The 16,604-nt window shown below is 40.9% G+C and overlaps 1 long non-coding RNA gene across 1 annotated transcript in view; it reads right to left on the bottom strand.

Annotated features, from left to right (window-relative positions):
• The window catches only part of LOC144297848 (uncharacterized), a 35,687-nt gene that overhangs the window by 1,535 nt on the left and 17,548 nt on the right, over nucleotides 1–16,604 (bottom strand). Inside the window, exon 2 of the long non-coding RNA XR_013364711.1 lies at nucleotides 2,612–2,689. This is a non-coding gene — a long non-coding RNA (uncharacterized LOC144297848). The remainder of the gene's footprint in view (nucleotides 1–2,611; nucleotides 2,690–16,604) is intronic.

Raw genomic sequence — 16,604 nt, forward strand, 5'->3', positions numbered from 1 at the left:
AATGAGCAAGGAAAGGGGAAAAGACCAGCAGCAGTGGGGGTGGGGGGAGAATCAAGAGATCTGGATAATCAGTTTCTGGTTAATGAGTCAACTAGCACCAGGGGTCTACGGTTGGTGAGCACTTTTCTCTCCTGCAGCCTTTTGATCAGCTTGGATCATATCAGCTACGATGTGCTGTGGTTCCGCAGTGATACACATCCAAGGCTTACTTCTTCCATACACTCCAAATTAATATGTGACCAACTCTAATGAATGAATCTTGTTTTTGAAAAATCATGTGTACTCTGTTTACTTCTAAAAGAATTTGATGTGATGGAAAGCTGATGGGAAGAGATATTTATACCAGGAGCTGGTCGTTAGGCACTGCCAGTGCCTTTCCATATTCACTCAGCCTACCATGGAGGTCTCCTGTGGCTTTCTGTGTCTCTCTGGCTGGGGAAGCCTGGAGGTGCTAGGGAGTAAATGCCCCCAGGAGTGGCCTACAATGGATGAGGGACAGGAGACAGTAGACAAAGACCCAAGTTCCTTGACCCTTAGTGGGACTGCTAGATATGGTTCTACACAGTCACTTGGAGGTCCTTGGCTGCCCTCAGTGATAACCCTTTCATTACCACAGTTTCTGTTAACTCTTCTCCCTTCCTTGTCTCATGTCCTGCTCTTTCATGTCCTGCTTCCTGGGATCATAAGTAAGCCACATGTACCCCGTTCTCTCTTTCAGCCGTCTACTTTTGGGAGGAGGGAACCCGAATCCAACAGAGTCACCACAATACTTTTAGCTTCTTAGCAAGTAACATTAAGAAAAATACAACCCCTATTATTTAATAGAGCTGAGTAAGAACCATTAGTTTTGAAAATATTCTGCCTTTTCAATTAACTACCTTGGCAGTCGAGGGACTGCTCACTCTTCAGGCCACCATCTGGGAAGCCCTGTTCTGTGAGCTGCTGCCATGACTTACCCGGGACGTGAGCCCGTCTTGGGCTCTGGAGGAGTTTCATAGGTTTATCAAAGATGGAAATGTTAATAACGGCTCTGAGGGAAAACCAGCTTCCCCAATAAAGATGGTGTGAGAAGTCTTGTGGAGGGGGGGTGGTCCTCCAAAGTCATCCCACAGAGGGAAAACAGACATGCTGTATTTCTCTAGAGTTGTCAGTAGAACCCAAAGGCACCAGTTGGGATATTTTTGGCAATTTAAAAACACATCCAACAGTTACATGAAATTCCTTCCATCAAGAGGCAGATCTATGTTGCCTTGAGCATAACACCGAACTTTGTGACTACACGATGCATGGAACAAAATGAAAGTGAGACTGTGTGAGCACTGACGCTAGGTTAGGAAAGGCCTCATTCCTTCTCTTGGAACATTCTCTATAGGGCTTTAGGCCACCATATAAGAGGTCTGACCTGACTACCCTGAAGCTATGAAAGAGAGAGAGAGAGAGAGAGAGAGAGAGCGAAAGAGAGAAGAGACAGCCAGCCTTTCTGTGAACATTTTGTCTTGCTCCTCATGATAGCAAGACCACTACTACAAATCCAAGTAGAATATTCTCATACAATTTCTAAAGGTGGGCAGGAAGGGGCATTTTGCCCTATGTGTCTCTTTTTTATGGAAAATCTTTCCAAAAATTTCCTCTTTAGACTGCCCTTGTGTCCCATTGGCTGTGATCTAACTACAAAGGAGGTTGGGGAACTGAATATCATATACTTATAGTCTCTAAAGTAGGAGGTAGTCTCTGTCACCATGGAAAAAAGGGCTGGGGATGATTGTTGAATAGATAACCACAAGTGTTCTCTAAAAATTAGCTTCCAGGGGCATCTGGGTGACTGTCAGTTAAGTGTCTGACTCCTGGTTTTGTCTCCGGTCGTGATCTCAGGGTTGTGAGACTGAACCCCTCGTGAACTCTGCACTGAGCGTGGAGCCTGCTTAATTCTCTCTTTCTCTCTCCCTCTGCTACTTCCCCTCTGCCTTTGTGAATGCATGTGCTCTCTCTCTAAAAAAAAAGAGAAAGAAAGAAAGAAAGAAAGAAGAAAGAAAGAAAGAATTAGCTTCCAGACAATTGAAGCTTCCTTGTCAGTTAGAAAAGTTTTATTTTATTTTAATCATAATGAAAATCTTTTTAAAATATTTCAGTTTTACATTTTTTTCTTTAACCACCTGGAAGTCTCTCTGTCCTCAGCTGAGACACTGATTCTAATTGGAAGCAGCTATTCATTCAACAGGATGGGAAATATTCCTAGTACCCCTGAATCTGTTTAGTTGAAATTGGCAACCATTGTGACCCGGCACTTTCTCCCTGGCTTGGTTCTGGACTTCCCTCTCAGTTTGATGTCTGGATTTGTTTGGGTCCCAGTGTTTGGTGACTCTCTTAAGAGCGCAAAACATGCTTTGAGCACATGCTTCATGCATTCATTGTCTATTGCTGTGTAACAAATTACTCCCAAACATAGTGGTTTATCTTATAGTTTCTGAAGGCCAAGAATTTGGAAGTGGCTTATTTGGGTGGTTCTGACTCAGGGACTCCCTATGAGATTGTAGTCAAGAGGTTAGTAGGGGCTGCAGCCATCTGAAGGCTTAACAGTAGCTGGAGGATCTGCTCGTGTTTGCTTACTCACATGGCTGTCGGCTCCAGGCCTCAGTTCCTTGCCTTTCGCGGGGTTGTGGGAGTTCCTTGGTATGGCAGTTGGCTTCTCCTAGAACAAGTGGCCCAAGAGAGAAGCAAAAATCAATATATCTTTTATAACCTAGCTTTGAGGAGATGACATACTATCACTTCTGACATACTCTATTGGCCACACAGACCAACCAGGATCCAGTGTAGGGGAGAGGCCACACAGAATTATAAAAACCAGGAGGGGAGCATCTTTGGGGGCCATTTTGGAGGCTGACTACCGCATTTCACAAAAGACTAACAGTCTGCCAGTCCTCTGTGCTGTTTCTTTGTTCTAATTTTTGAAAAATACATTTGTTTTCTCCCACTCCCACTTCGAAATTCATTCATTCATTCGTATATTTATATTACAGTATAACTTCAGGTGTACAGCATAGTTATTGGACAAATCTGTATGTTATGCTGTGCTCACCACAAGGGTAGTTACCTACTGTCACCATGCAGCGCTCCTACAATACCATTGACCATATTCTCTGTGCGGTGCCTTTCATCTCTGTGACTTATCCATTCCACAACTGGAAGCTTGTACTTCCCACTTCCCTTCATCCCTACTTGCCCATCCTCCCTCGTGTGGCAACGACTTTGTTTCTTTGCTTGTTTTGTTTTTTAGATTCTGCCTTGTGCACTTTTGGTGGGAATGTAAATTGGTGCAGTCACTGGAAAAAAATCAGTATGGGGCTTCCTTAAAAAATCAAAAATAGAAATGCCATATGATCCAGTAATTCCACTCTGGGTATTGACCCAAAGAAAATGCAAACACTTATTCAAAAAGATATATGCATCCCTATGTTTATTGCAACATTATTTACAATAGCCAAGATATGGAAGCAACTCAAGTGGGTGCTGATAGAAGAATGGATAAGGAAGATGTGGTGTGCGCATGTGTGTGTGTGTGTATAGTATATAAATACACAATGGAATATTACTCAGCCACTGTCTCTTACTTTTTGATAACTCTGTTTGCATTTCCTTATGTCACATGCTTTTTAAAGGTATCCACCAGAAAAGATGTTGCTTAGCACTCTGCCTATCCCCCCTCAGGGACCTTTTTACCTTTTCTGTTGTGGGCTTTCCCTGACTTCGGGGGTGCTTTGAACACTTGCCCCAGGTTGAGATAATCCTGAGACGTAACCTATGCTCCTGAACCCCTGTGAGGCCAGGCTCCTGCTATCCCTTGCAGGACTTTGCCTGGACCACACCTTTTCTTGGCTTCCTTTCTTTTCCTCTCCAGCTTCTCCAAACCCTTTTCAGTTTTCCCTGGGAGCACTTTCTTAAGAAGACTTGCTTAAGAATTTGCATCTCAGGATCCGCTTCTGGGGAGCCCTCCCTGAGAGTTGTTTTTTTAAAAGATTTTTTTAAGTGTATTTATTCACGAGAGACACACAGAGAGAGGCAGAGACATAGTTAGAGAGGAGCCTGCTGCGGGACTTGATCCTGGACCCGGGATCACGCCCTGAACCTAAGGCAGACGCTCAACCGCTGAGCCACCCAGGCACCCTGAGAGCTGTTTTTATTACAGTAGACAATGCCCTCATTTTATAAGCTGTTGTGTGTTCGTAAACTCCTTCTATAAAGGAACAAGAGAGAATTTCTTTTTAAGATTCCTCAAGATTTCAAAATCAGTAACAAAACTTATTTAAAGTAGACATATCTACATCTTTAACATACTGAAAAGTGTTCCCAAATAACAAAAAAATGTGCTGTGCATTTATTTTTCTGCTAACCTACTCCCCCTATCTCCTCTGCTCCAGCTCTGAAGATCCTGAGAGCCTAAAGAGAGTCAAAGAGTCCCCCACTGTGTGCTAAGGGCACATTAGTAGGGTCATTAACTTTTGAAGGGCATATGCTAAACCTACTCTGCAATAAGGAGCTCACTTCAAACCTTTCTCTTGGAGCCCTCTTGGCTGCTTCCAAGTCTGGAAATATGAAGAGGGAGATCAAAATCACTGCCTCCCAAAATAGGCATGTATTTGGTTGATAACTGAGGATCCTTGATCATCTGGCACATGTTGATCATCAAAGTTTCAGCTTCTCAACCAAGGCACAAGGTAAAGCTCAAAAGACATCTTCATTAGCTTGTGATTGGAGTAGAAATTAGTCCTCTTCCCCTTTCAGATGCCTGCAATTTTTAATGTTTCTATAATATTCACAAACTTTTTTAGGGAGTAGAGACCATGCAGTTTGTTATAGGTCGCCAGCCTGACTTGCTTACGTGGCCATGCTGGTTGGTCAAGAGTGATTTCTAGTCTGCAAAGCCTTTCAATTCTGCTCCTGTAGTAGCCCCTTTTGATGTTTAGGCTTATCTCTTAAACTTGTATTTTGTTCTGGGAGCCATATTTTCTCTATCTACTCCTTAGAGCTTCCTTTGGGATCCATTTACAAATCTTGATCTTTCAGCAATGATACGTGTTCATCTGGAATACTTGCCTGTGCAGGAGCAGCTTCCCAGCATCATTCTTCTTGGGAGCAGAGACTTTTCCAATAATATACTTTCTATTCTATACAAAGGTCTTTCTGTGTTTAGAAGGCTGGAAACAATAGGCTTTTATTCAGTTGTATTATGGGAACTCTTTTATACAAACCTATCAAGGAACCCCTTCTCCTTCCTCAGAATTGATTCTGTACTATTCTCCCCACCCTCTGAAATCATATTTTCCCCTTTCATAGTGAGTACCAAATGCACTCAGTTTTCACTAATGCTTCTTTCTTCTGCTTGATTGTTTTAGTGACATATAGAAATATAAGTTCCCATGTAGAGCATCTTTTTTGTTTGTTTCACCTTTTTATTTCCTAAGACATATATACCTTTTCTTTTTTGTTCAAACAAAATCTCTTTGAATTTAGCAAACTGGTATTTTCTTTTGTTTAGGGTTCTCTTAGGCCAAGATTTTGGTTGGCTTCACAATTTGTTTGCAAAAATAAATAAATTTAGTCTGTTCAGTCAAAGCAGGGCACTTTCTTTTCTATTTTTCATTTTTCCCTTGTCAAGTTAGACAAAATAATCAGGCTGAGCTAGGGTTGTCTAAAAATTCTGAAACATTCTAAGTAGATTTTTTGAAAATGAAATGAAAGGCTGGCTGTCATTATAGGTGATTATTTTATGTATAAGGAGGTCAGTAGTTGCAAGCAATAAAGAACAGATCTAAACAAACTGAGGATTTACAAATACCCCCTCAGTGCATGAATTTCCTTTACTCTGTGCCTTAGTTTGCACACAGAGGTAGCAACCACATGTGCTCCGGTCATGATGCTGTGGGCTTGATTCTGATAAAAATCTATCATCTGTACCCATTTAACTATGACACATGTTGATTCACTAATGAAAGAACCCCCCCCCCCCACACACACACAGAAAGAGAGAGAGAGAGAGAGAGAGAGAGAATTGTTCCAGGGAAGATTGCTTTTGGAAAAACACACCACCATTTGGCTATTCAAAATCACAAACTTGCCACAAATCATTGTGCTTGGTGACTCACAGCTCAACCAGTGAGGCTGGGAAGAGTCTTCACCAGGAGGAGGACACCAGCACTTACTGAACTATGATAATGTTACATAATCCAAATGGCTTGGAGCTATCTTAAGAGGGTTCTTTTATTGAAAGGGAAGACATTTTCCAAGCTGGATAATAATCATTTACTACTACACTTAGAGAAAAATATCCTTACTTAAAGCAGTGTTTTTACACATTTGGATTTTGTCTTAATCTGGAAGCAAAGGGAAGCACAGTCAATTCAACAGATGTTTCTGAACTCCTACCATGTCTCAGCCCCTGGGAGGGGCCAGGGGAGAGTCAAAGGTGAAGCTGACTTGATCCCAGAATTCTAGGAGGCCAGGAAGAAAGTTCATCTGTACTCACACAAGTGTCCCCAGCTCTTGTCATACAGTGCCTGTTAAGATACAGATTCTGAGGGATCTGAGAGCACAGAGGAGGAAATTGCACACCTCGGGCTGAGTGGATGTGGTGCACCAAGTGCTGCAGATCAGTAGTTCACACAAGATCTGGACATTCCATCCAGGTCAGCTGGGGGCTGTCCTCACTCAGTCAGGGACCCAGGCTGATGGAACCGCTACCATCTTCTAGCTGCCTCTTTGGGGTCATGTGGCTTCTGAGGTTGCTGTGGTATTTGAAGAGAGGGACTGCAGAGCTGAGCTCATCCTGAATGTGTCATCCATCATTTCTGTTCACACTACGTTAGTCAGAACTGATTACATTGCAAGGGAGGCTGGGAAGTGAGAGGGATTGCATGAGTAGTAGTGGAATGATAACTGCTCAGCCATACAACTAAAACTCATGAGATCCTACTGTGTGTGTCTGCCTCTGGGTGCCACCAAAGTGGAAGTCTCCACCTAATGGAGCCAAGAATGTATGAAGGGGAGAACTTCTTGTCTGTGCCTTGAAGAAATAGGAGGCTCTAAGATGGAAGAGATAAAGGGAGAGGAAGGAAGAAATTCTATCACAGATGCTTATGGGAAATGGAGTGGAGAGAGAAAAAGGCCAGAGCACCAAAAAGTAGAAACTTCCAGTTATAAAATGAGTAATGTTTGGGGATGTCATGTACAGCATGGTGACTGTAGTGAACAATAATGGTACTACATCTTTGAAAGTTACTAGGAGAGTAAATTTTAAAAGTCTTCATCACAAGAAAACAAAATTTTTGTAACTATGTGTGGTGATATATACTAACTAGATTTATGGTGGTAATTACTTCCATAATATATATAAATATCGAATCATTATGGTTTTTTTAAAGAGTTTATTTATTTATTTGAGAGAGAGAAAGAGAGAGAGAAAGCAAGGGGAGGAGCAGAAGGATAAGCAGACTCAATGCTTAGCATGGTGCCAGATGCAGGGCTTGATCCAATGATCCTGAGATCATGACCTGAGCCAAAATCAAGAGTCAGATGCTTAACAACTGAGCTACCCAGGTGCTCCACAAATCATTTTCTTTTAACCAGAAACTAATATAATGTTATATGTCAATTATACCTCAATTTTAAAAAAAGGACAGAATAGATTTGGAAAATGGGGAGGGGTCTATTCTGTTGAAGATGCTAGGGCTGAGAAGACAATTGGGGTCAGATCAGAAAGGACTTTGGCTGCCATAGTCAACTGTGGTTTTGTTTTTCAGGCAAAGGAAGCTTGCTGATGAGCTTTGCTCAAGGAAGTAGCATTGTTATCATCATGGCTGTAGGGGCCACCATTAATCAAGAGCGTTCAATATCCTGGGTGCCACTCTGCATGTATTATCTCATTTGATCCTCAAAATAACTCTGCAGTCATGTGCTTTTCTTATCCTACCAAACAGATGAAGAAGCTGAAGTTCATAGAAGATCAAGAACTTTTCTAAGACATCACATTGCTAGCTGGTGGTAGAAAAAACACTATTTTCTTGAAAATAATTTAAAACTTGTTGGATTCATTGCTATTATTATGGTTATTGGTATTATTTCAAAAAAACATTGTTGTGGCTCCACATTTAAGAAAGACTAAAGTTTTGCTGAGTGTCTTGGTTAATAAGATTAAAATGCTTTTGCAGTTGACTTTTATTATAACTATAGGCATGTGACCACTAAGCTAAACCAACCTTATGTTGAACAGGTAAGATGGACAAAATAGCCTGCCAGAAGAAACAAATGAGGGTAAAGAGTGAGTTTAAAGACTACTTAGTAGGCCAGGGGGATTTCCATTTTGATCTGGAAGTAAGCCAAGAAATTTACATTATAGAGCCCAGCCCAGTCCAATTGCACACGATTTTGCCGGCTGACTTAGGACTCATTTCTGCACACCTTTTTTTTTTTTTTTTTTTTCATGTTAACAGGGAACTTGGGAGCTGCCTTCTGGAGGGATCAGAGGTTGTAGGCTATGTGTGCTCTGTGTGCTGTTATCCCTCTGGGATCTGATTACCAGAGATAATAATGCTTTCCCTGAGCTTTATTGTTTACATAGAGAAAGCTGTAGATAAGTAGTAGCTTCGAAAGGGAGCAATTTTTATTCACATGACTTATATTTGGTGACTGCATCAGTAAAGCTATGATTAGAAGCAAGACAGGAAGACTTTGTAGGAGATATAGTTGGAAAGTGGTCCTAGGACACCTGAGTCCTCATCCCTATGGACTATGACACTTGCACTGCCTCCTAAAGAGTATATAGCTGACACACTTTCTTTGGCTGCCAGCACCTTCTCTTTCTTTTGGCCAAAGACAAGGGATTCACAGAGACCCCACTGGCATGATGCTGGAAGTGCTGGAGACTCAGGTGGCACAGCACTTTCCGTCTCCAGCTAATGTTCTTGCTTCAGTGTTCAATGTTCAATGTTCTTGCTTCTCAACAATAGACCTCCTTTCCAGATCCCATTTGCACAGACCAGGTCATTGGTGAAGGAGTCTGAAGTTCCGCTACAAAGCGACATCTGTTCTTAGTCACCTGTGCTGTAGAGGCAGAGAGAACACACAGATGCCTCATATATTACAGTAAAAACATTAAGTTAAATGTAATTTAAAACTCTTTATTATAGTATATACAGAGGAGTACACAAATCAATACATTTTCAAAAACCAAATACACTAGTGTAACCAGCATCTGGATCAAGAGTCAGAATACTATCAGCCCCAAGAAGCTCCCCTGCTAGCCTCCTCCAGTAACTTCACCACCACCCCAACTTCTCACATCCAGGAGCAGTTTGTCAGCCTCAGAATGTTAATAAATGCAATACTTTATATGTGTACATTTTAAGTTTCACTTCTTTTATCCAGCGTCCTTTTTGGGAGATTCCTCCATATAGTTGCAGCTCAACCATTCTAGTGGCTGCACAGTGTTCCTCTGTAACCCTACTCCTAGTCGGTTCATCAATTCTGTTGGAGGGCATTTGGATGAATTTTAATTTGGCATAGTTATGAAGGATGCTGCTCTGACATGCATATCCACTGGAAATCTTCTTAGGAGTAAAATTGCTGGGTTTGCCTATGTCTGGCTTTAGTAGAGATTGCTGATTTTCCAAAGTAGTTTTAGAAATTGATACCAGCAATGGGTAATGGCTCTGGTTGCTCCAGATCTCATCAGCATTTTCATATATATATATATATATATATATATATATATATACACACACACACATAAGCTCTGCAACAGAATTACTGTCAAAGAAGAAGGAAAGAGCAGGCTTGGGGTAAGAGTAGTTTGATTTTGGTTAATGTCCTGAACATTACTCCAAAATTCACGTATTGCTGTCCTGCCCCTAGCCCAGCAAGTGATGGTGGTAGTATGACAGTAGTTATTTACAAGCTCCAGCCACCCCTCTCTCCTTGAACAGCACAGATGGTCCTGGGAAATCCTTCTAGAGGCAACTGAGAGATTAGCCAATGGCTATGCTTCTGCAAGAGTGAGCCCACCTCCTCCCCTCCCCACCTTTCCCTCCTACAGGACCAGTACAGAAGGCTGACAATGAAGCCAACTCTATGCCCGCTTCCCAATAACTCAGCATTACCAGTGCCTACCCACCAGCCAGAGCCTGCTCTCCTGGTGTGCATAGCGCCCTGGCTTGCTTGCCAAGACAGAGCACAGCGAAGCTTCCACATAATCATTTCCAAACATTAAAATGGCCCCATTGTCATTACAGCAGGGAGATTGAATTCGCCTCATCAAAGCGGAGTGTGACAGGTGACTCAATAGGACAGTGCCAAGCGCAGAGGCAAGAAGATTAGCAGGGCACTGATATCATTATTTCCGCCTATCACAGATTCGGCAGGGAGGCAATTGTAATTTCTGGGCTTATTAGTCTACATTCGGAGGGAAAAACCGAGTGATAAAACTCACGGTGACAGCTAGGCATTTGTGCAGCAAGTGCTGTCACGGTGACACTTAGAAAATGCCAATGTGGCTACGTCCTCATAATCCTCACTAATAGAGGTTAAAGCCGGGCACAAAGGCACCCTTATCAGTCATCAGTCCACTAATAACATTTGCATTTTTAAGTTAAATATAGTAAGTAAAGGAGTAAGTAGTTCTTTGCAGTTGGGACAATTAATTTCACACTGGAATTAGAAAGCAAAGCCAAAAATTTCTAGCGGCTCCTATCTCTTCGATCACTTGCAAGAATCCTCCAAGGGAAGAGATGAGTGAATGGTGTTAAGAACAATGTTCCCGGCAGTATCTATTGCCTGTGAAACCGTCGATAGGAGAACATCACTAAACTCCTGAAATTAGATTTCTGTCCCCCTCCAGTCAACAGACAATGCAGCTCAAGGACTTAAAACTAACAAATGCAGTGGAAAATATCTTCACATGCTTAACATATTCCTGTCTCCGCGCTCCCGATTTTGCCATCCGGATGTATATTAAATCACAGGAGAAAGCTCCAAAGAGCTGTGGAGGGTAAGGCCACGGAACTATTGGTGCCGGAGGTGGAGTGCTGCCTGTTAGCAGGACCACTTCCCAGAGAAGCCTTCCTAGCCCAGCTGATTTACATAAATCTCCTCTAATTAATACGTTTCTATATCAGCATTTTTCAGAGCATCGGCAATGAAAGAGAAAATTAAGAGATTCTTTTTAGAGATAATACCAGAACTATAGTTTCACGGTTAATATATATTCATGGCTAAATGATTGAAAAAAAATCATCTAGCTTAGGGAAAATATTGGAATTCTTTGTTGGAAAAATATTACAGGTGGCAAGCCGTTACTTTTTCCCATTTAAATAAATAAGGGACCAATTAAGAAGACTGTGTAATTCAATTCTTGAGTGAGTGCCACTGAATTCAATTTGTTTCAGGTCAATGAATATGACGCAAAGTTATTAACGAAAAGGTCAGGGGCTGCGTATAAAGCATACACACATGATACTACGGGGTAATTAGTACACATTTCCAGTATGCTGTTGTGCTGGCATATGGTGGAGAAAATCTTAACAGGATTAGATGTTAATAAATTTCAAGTCTGTTTTTCTTCCCCTACTCCTGCTGTAAAAAAAGCCTTAAACTGACTGTTGTCTCCTTTTCTATCTCGATTCTTTCCTTCATCTTGCACTGGAGATCACACATCCTGCCCTAGAGATCACACATTGTGCACCGGAGATTACACAAAGTTGGTTTAGAAAACCATACATATCATGAGCAGGGCTGAAACCTGCACTTTGAGGATCCCCACTGCACGAAGTGGTGTCTGAGTTAAGAAAATGTAAGTGCTCCATCTGCTCTCATTCTGAGTTAAGGAATCCAATCTCCTAAATCCACCAAAAAAGGCAAGCAGGAGAATGGGGTGGGGGCACAGCTCTTGTTCTGTGCAGGAGGAAGGAGAACTTTGGGAGGGAAGGTTTGTGCCTGCTGGACTTTTAGAGCACTGTTCAAAAGTCTCTGGAAGTAGGACGGACAGGGACGTGCAGATCTCCCTGATGCCAGGCACACCATGCCTTCCATCCCACTGATGCTGGAAGCTGCCACTCAAGAGGCTAACTATGCTCCGTGGTGCTTCGGAAAACACAGTTTAGGCTTAGGAGACAAACATGGGCATGTTCTCACAAGTCCCTGATGCAGCCCAAACTCATCCCTGCTCAGCACTCCTGCAGGAGGGGGCAGTGGGCACACTGAAGACAGGGGACCTTCAGGACAATCTCGAGCTCTTCTTCCTAAAGGCACAGGTCACTTCTATAGGAAGAGGGGAGTAGAGAACCCCACTGCCCCAGAGGTTTAGTGTGGACTGAACCCACCCCTGCTCCCTGGCCCATCTCATTCCCCCTTCCCCCACACCCTGTACTTCCTGGTATCACCTCCCACACAAACTGCCTATGCTCTCTTTGTCTCAGGGTCCACTTCAGGGGTGGTGGTGGTAGGAAACTGAAACAAAGGCAACCAAGAGGTAGAGGGAAAGACAGAACAAGGGAGCGGCCAGTGCTTGCTATGCTGGAGAACGGCATGTTGTTCACTCAAACAGACAAACCCAAGGAAGCCTGTCCACTGAAGGTTCCAGGGGCAATGCAGTAACTGGCTTGAGAACCCCACCCCCGCCCCCAGGATCTTTTCCTTTCCTGTCTCAGGCCCCCCTCCCCAAATGGTGATTCTTCTGGTGTTGCTTGCCAAGTGATTGCCTATTTGTACCTGAATTCCTGTCTCAGAATCTGCTTCTGCTTCTTGACAACTCCAGGCAGTGGTCAAGGCACAGTCTAGGATGTGGCCTCAAGGGCTGTCCTCTAGAATCATTCTGGGAGGTGATTTTTAAAGTAGCCATCTCAAAAAACAGCCCTGCTAAGAAGTATGAAATATTTACCAGCCTCTGTATGTGAATAATTAAAAACAAAGAGAAGACCAAAGGCAGCCCATTTCCCTCCCAGAGACTACATAGGGAAGCAAAGAATAACATGAACAGAAATTCACTTTGTCCTTTGACAAGCTGTTATCTACAAGGCTACTCTAGATGCAAACAGGTAACCAGGCTACAAGGCTGACACACAGCCATAGTACCACTTTAGAAAAACGATTCGCTTTTCATGGTCTTAGAGAGAAAGCTAGCATCCACCGAGTGCTTTGTGCGAGCTTAATGTAATTTCCGGCTCTGATTATGTGATATATGCCCAACCTTCCATTGGATCAACAATGACATTCGTCCTCAGTTGAGGAAGGTAAACAGCTTCTCCCTGGATTAGGTGAGGACCTCCGTGGTAACATGGAGCTACAAGCTAACATGCTTGTAGACACCTCAAGTGGACACTTCCACTTGTAGACATTGGAAGCTGATAAACATTTTCCCATAAACTTATCTATGTAGAAGCAAAAAGGGAGAAGAGAGTGCTTGGCCCATCCTTCTCAAAACCTCTCAAAACATGTAGGGACATACATGACATTGAGCAAAGTAGTTAATGTCTCAGTTTTGCATCCATACAATGGGCATAAAAGACCTGTCAGGGCTATTGCATGCAAGATGCCCAGAACGTGGTAAGGGTCGTTACACTTAACGCTTTGAGAACTGATTCTTGAGACAAGAAAATTCTCTCCTCTTTAATAACTCAAGCAATACATATTAAAAAATTAGAAGTTACAGAGAAGGAGAAGCCCTCTCCTAATTCTATCTTGCGAAGATGGCTTCACATTTTGGTATCTTCTAGATTCCTAGCCCATTGAGCCATGTATATTTTAACAAATATGAGCTCATACAATAATACCACATAGAAACTGCATTTTTACATTAATAGATTTTAATTTTTACAGAAGTTTCAAGTGTATTGAAAAGTTAAGCAGGAAGTGCAGTTCCTCTCCGCCCCTGAAGTACAGTTCCCATATACCCCCTTTCTGTAACATTTCTTCTTCTTCTTTTAACATATTGCATTAGTGGTACATTTGTTACAATTAATGAATTAGTAACCAGCATTGATACTGTTCATTAAGTAAATTCCATAGTTTACGTTAGGGTTCAGTCTTTTAGTTGTATGTCCTTTGGGTTTTGACACATGCATAATGTCATGTATGGCCCATCACAGCATCACACAGAATAGTTTCTCTGCCCTCACAATACCCTGTGCTCCACCTATTCACCCCACTTTCCTTCCCCCAAACCACTGACGCCAACTGATTGTTTTGTTTTTTACTTTCTCTGTAAGTTTGGCTATTTCAGAATATCCTATCATTGGAATCATACAGCACGTAGGTTTGTCAGATTAACTCTTTTCACTCAGCAATATATGCATTTGCGTTTCTTCCATATCGTTTGTGGCTTGTTAGCTCATTAAAAAAATTCTGAATAATAGCCCATTGTCTGGATAAACCACAGTTTATACCTATCCATTCACCTAACAAAGGACTTCTTGATTGCTTCCAAGTTTGGGGAGTTCTCAGTAAACCCGCTATAAATATTTGTGCAGACTTTTGTGTGCACATAGTTTTCAACTCATTGGGTAATACCAAGGAGCATGATTGCTAGATCTATGGTGAGACTATGTTCAGTTTGTCAACAGGGCTGCATCATTCTGCATTCCATCAGCTGTAAATGAGAGTTCCTGTTGCTGCACATCCTTGCCAGCATTTGGTGCCGTCAGTTGGATCCAGTTTTGGATTTAGGTCAAACAGGTGTGTAGTGGTATCTCATTGTTTTAATTTGCAATTCCCTATTGACGTATGATGTTGAGCATCTTTTCAAATGCCTACTTGCCATCTGTATATCTTCTCTGGTGAGGTGTCTGTTCAGATCTTGACCATTTTTTAATTAGGTTGTTTTCTTATTGTTAGATTGTAAGGGTTCTTTGTGTGTTTTAGATGCAAACCCTTTATCAGATATATGTTCTGCAAATATTTTCTTCTGATGTGTGGCTCGTCTTTTCATTCTCCTAATACTATCTTTCACAGAGCAGATTTTTTAATTTTAATGAAATACCACTTTTCAAGTTTTTCTTTCATGGATCATACATTTGTTGCTGGATCTAAAAAGTCATCACAAAAAAAAAATAAATAAAAAAATAAAAAAATAAAAAGTCATCACTAAACTGGAGGTAACTTAGATTTTCTCCTTTGCAATCTTCTAGAGGTTTCATAGTTTTGCATTTTACACTTAGTGGATAATTCATTTTGAATTTTTTTTTTTTTTGTGAAAGATGTAAGGTCTATGTCTAGATTCTTTTTTTTTTTTTTTTGCGTGTAGGTGTCCAGTGGTTCCAGCACCATTTGTCAAAAAGACTCCCCTTTGTTCATTGGATTATATTTACATTTTTTATTAAAGATCGGTTGGCTATATTTTTGTGGGTCTATTTCTGGGCTATCTGTTCTATTTAATCAATTAATCTGTCTACTCTTTCACCAATACCACAATGTCTTGATTACTGTTAAGTGTTGAAATTGGGTTATCAGTTCTCCAACTTTGTTCTTCTCCCATTATTGTGTTAGCTATTCTGGGTCTTGCTTTTCTATATAATCTTTAGTATCAGTTTGTTGATATCCACAAAATAACTTACTGGGATTTTAATTAGAATTGCATTAAATCTATAGATAGCAAACTCCTTTATATATGTCAACAAATTGTTAAAAATTTACCTTTTTATTATATAATTTCATACATCATGCATTTTTAGGATGCAATATTATGTCTTCATGTGTAGGGTGATCATATAATTTATCATCCAAACTGAGATACTTTAGAGGGTAAAAAAGAAGTGCTAATTCCAACTGCATAAAGGGAACAGGAATAACCAGAGGTGTCAGATTATTCTCATGGTTGTGCTTCTCTTATTTAACCCACTTCTTATTTTGGGGCATTTAAATGCAAACTTTATTTATTATTTATGATTACAAACAATATGATACTGTCACAGAGCATATGTTTTATGAGGCTAAAGATCTATAAAAATGCAATTTTGCACACTTTTCTGATTATTTCTTTAGGATTAACTACTAACTGTATAATTGCATGCACAATTTTTGAAAGGGCAGCTTAGTAAAATAAAATCTCATTGTATTTTAGGACAAATTAGCTCATACATACACAAAATAAGTCAATGAAGAAAAAGATCTTTTTTATTTTTGATCTTTTAAAATACCTCTTCTTTTTAGGTTTTTTTTTTTTTTCTTTGAAACTCAAGTTTCACTTCAGAAACTTGAGTCCACAGAATATAAGCAGTATATTACCAGAGAGTTACAAGTAAACACAGATTATACATGCAAATTTCTTTTCACAAAGGTCACATGTGCAGGTATATGAATTAGAAGCATGCGTCTAGATTATGGCCAGACTGTTTTTAAAATGCATAAATGTAAAATTACATCTTGAAATATGAAGAGATGGTCTACACACTTCAAAAACAAATGTTGCTTATACCAGATGTATGACAGCTACAGGATTCAAGTGACAAGCCATAAGATCTCAAAAAATTAATACTGCTCAAAGAGAATGGGAATATTTTTACATTTCACTGAAAATACATTGACTACTAGAATATGAAATTAACAGGAACTTAGGGGAAAAA

Source organism: Canis aureus, chromosome 26 (genome assembly GCF_053574225.1).
Source record: "Canis aureus isolate CA01 chromosome 26, VMU_Caureus_v.1.0, whole genome shotgun sequence".
Taxonomy (NCBI): domain Eukaryota; kingdom Metazoa; phylum Chordata; class Mammalia; order Carnivora; family Canidae; genus Canis; species Canis aureus.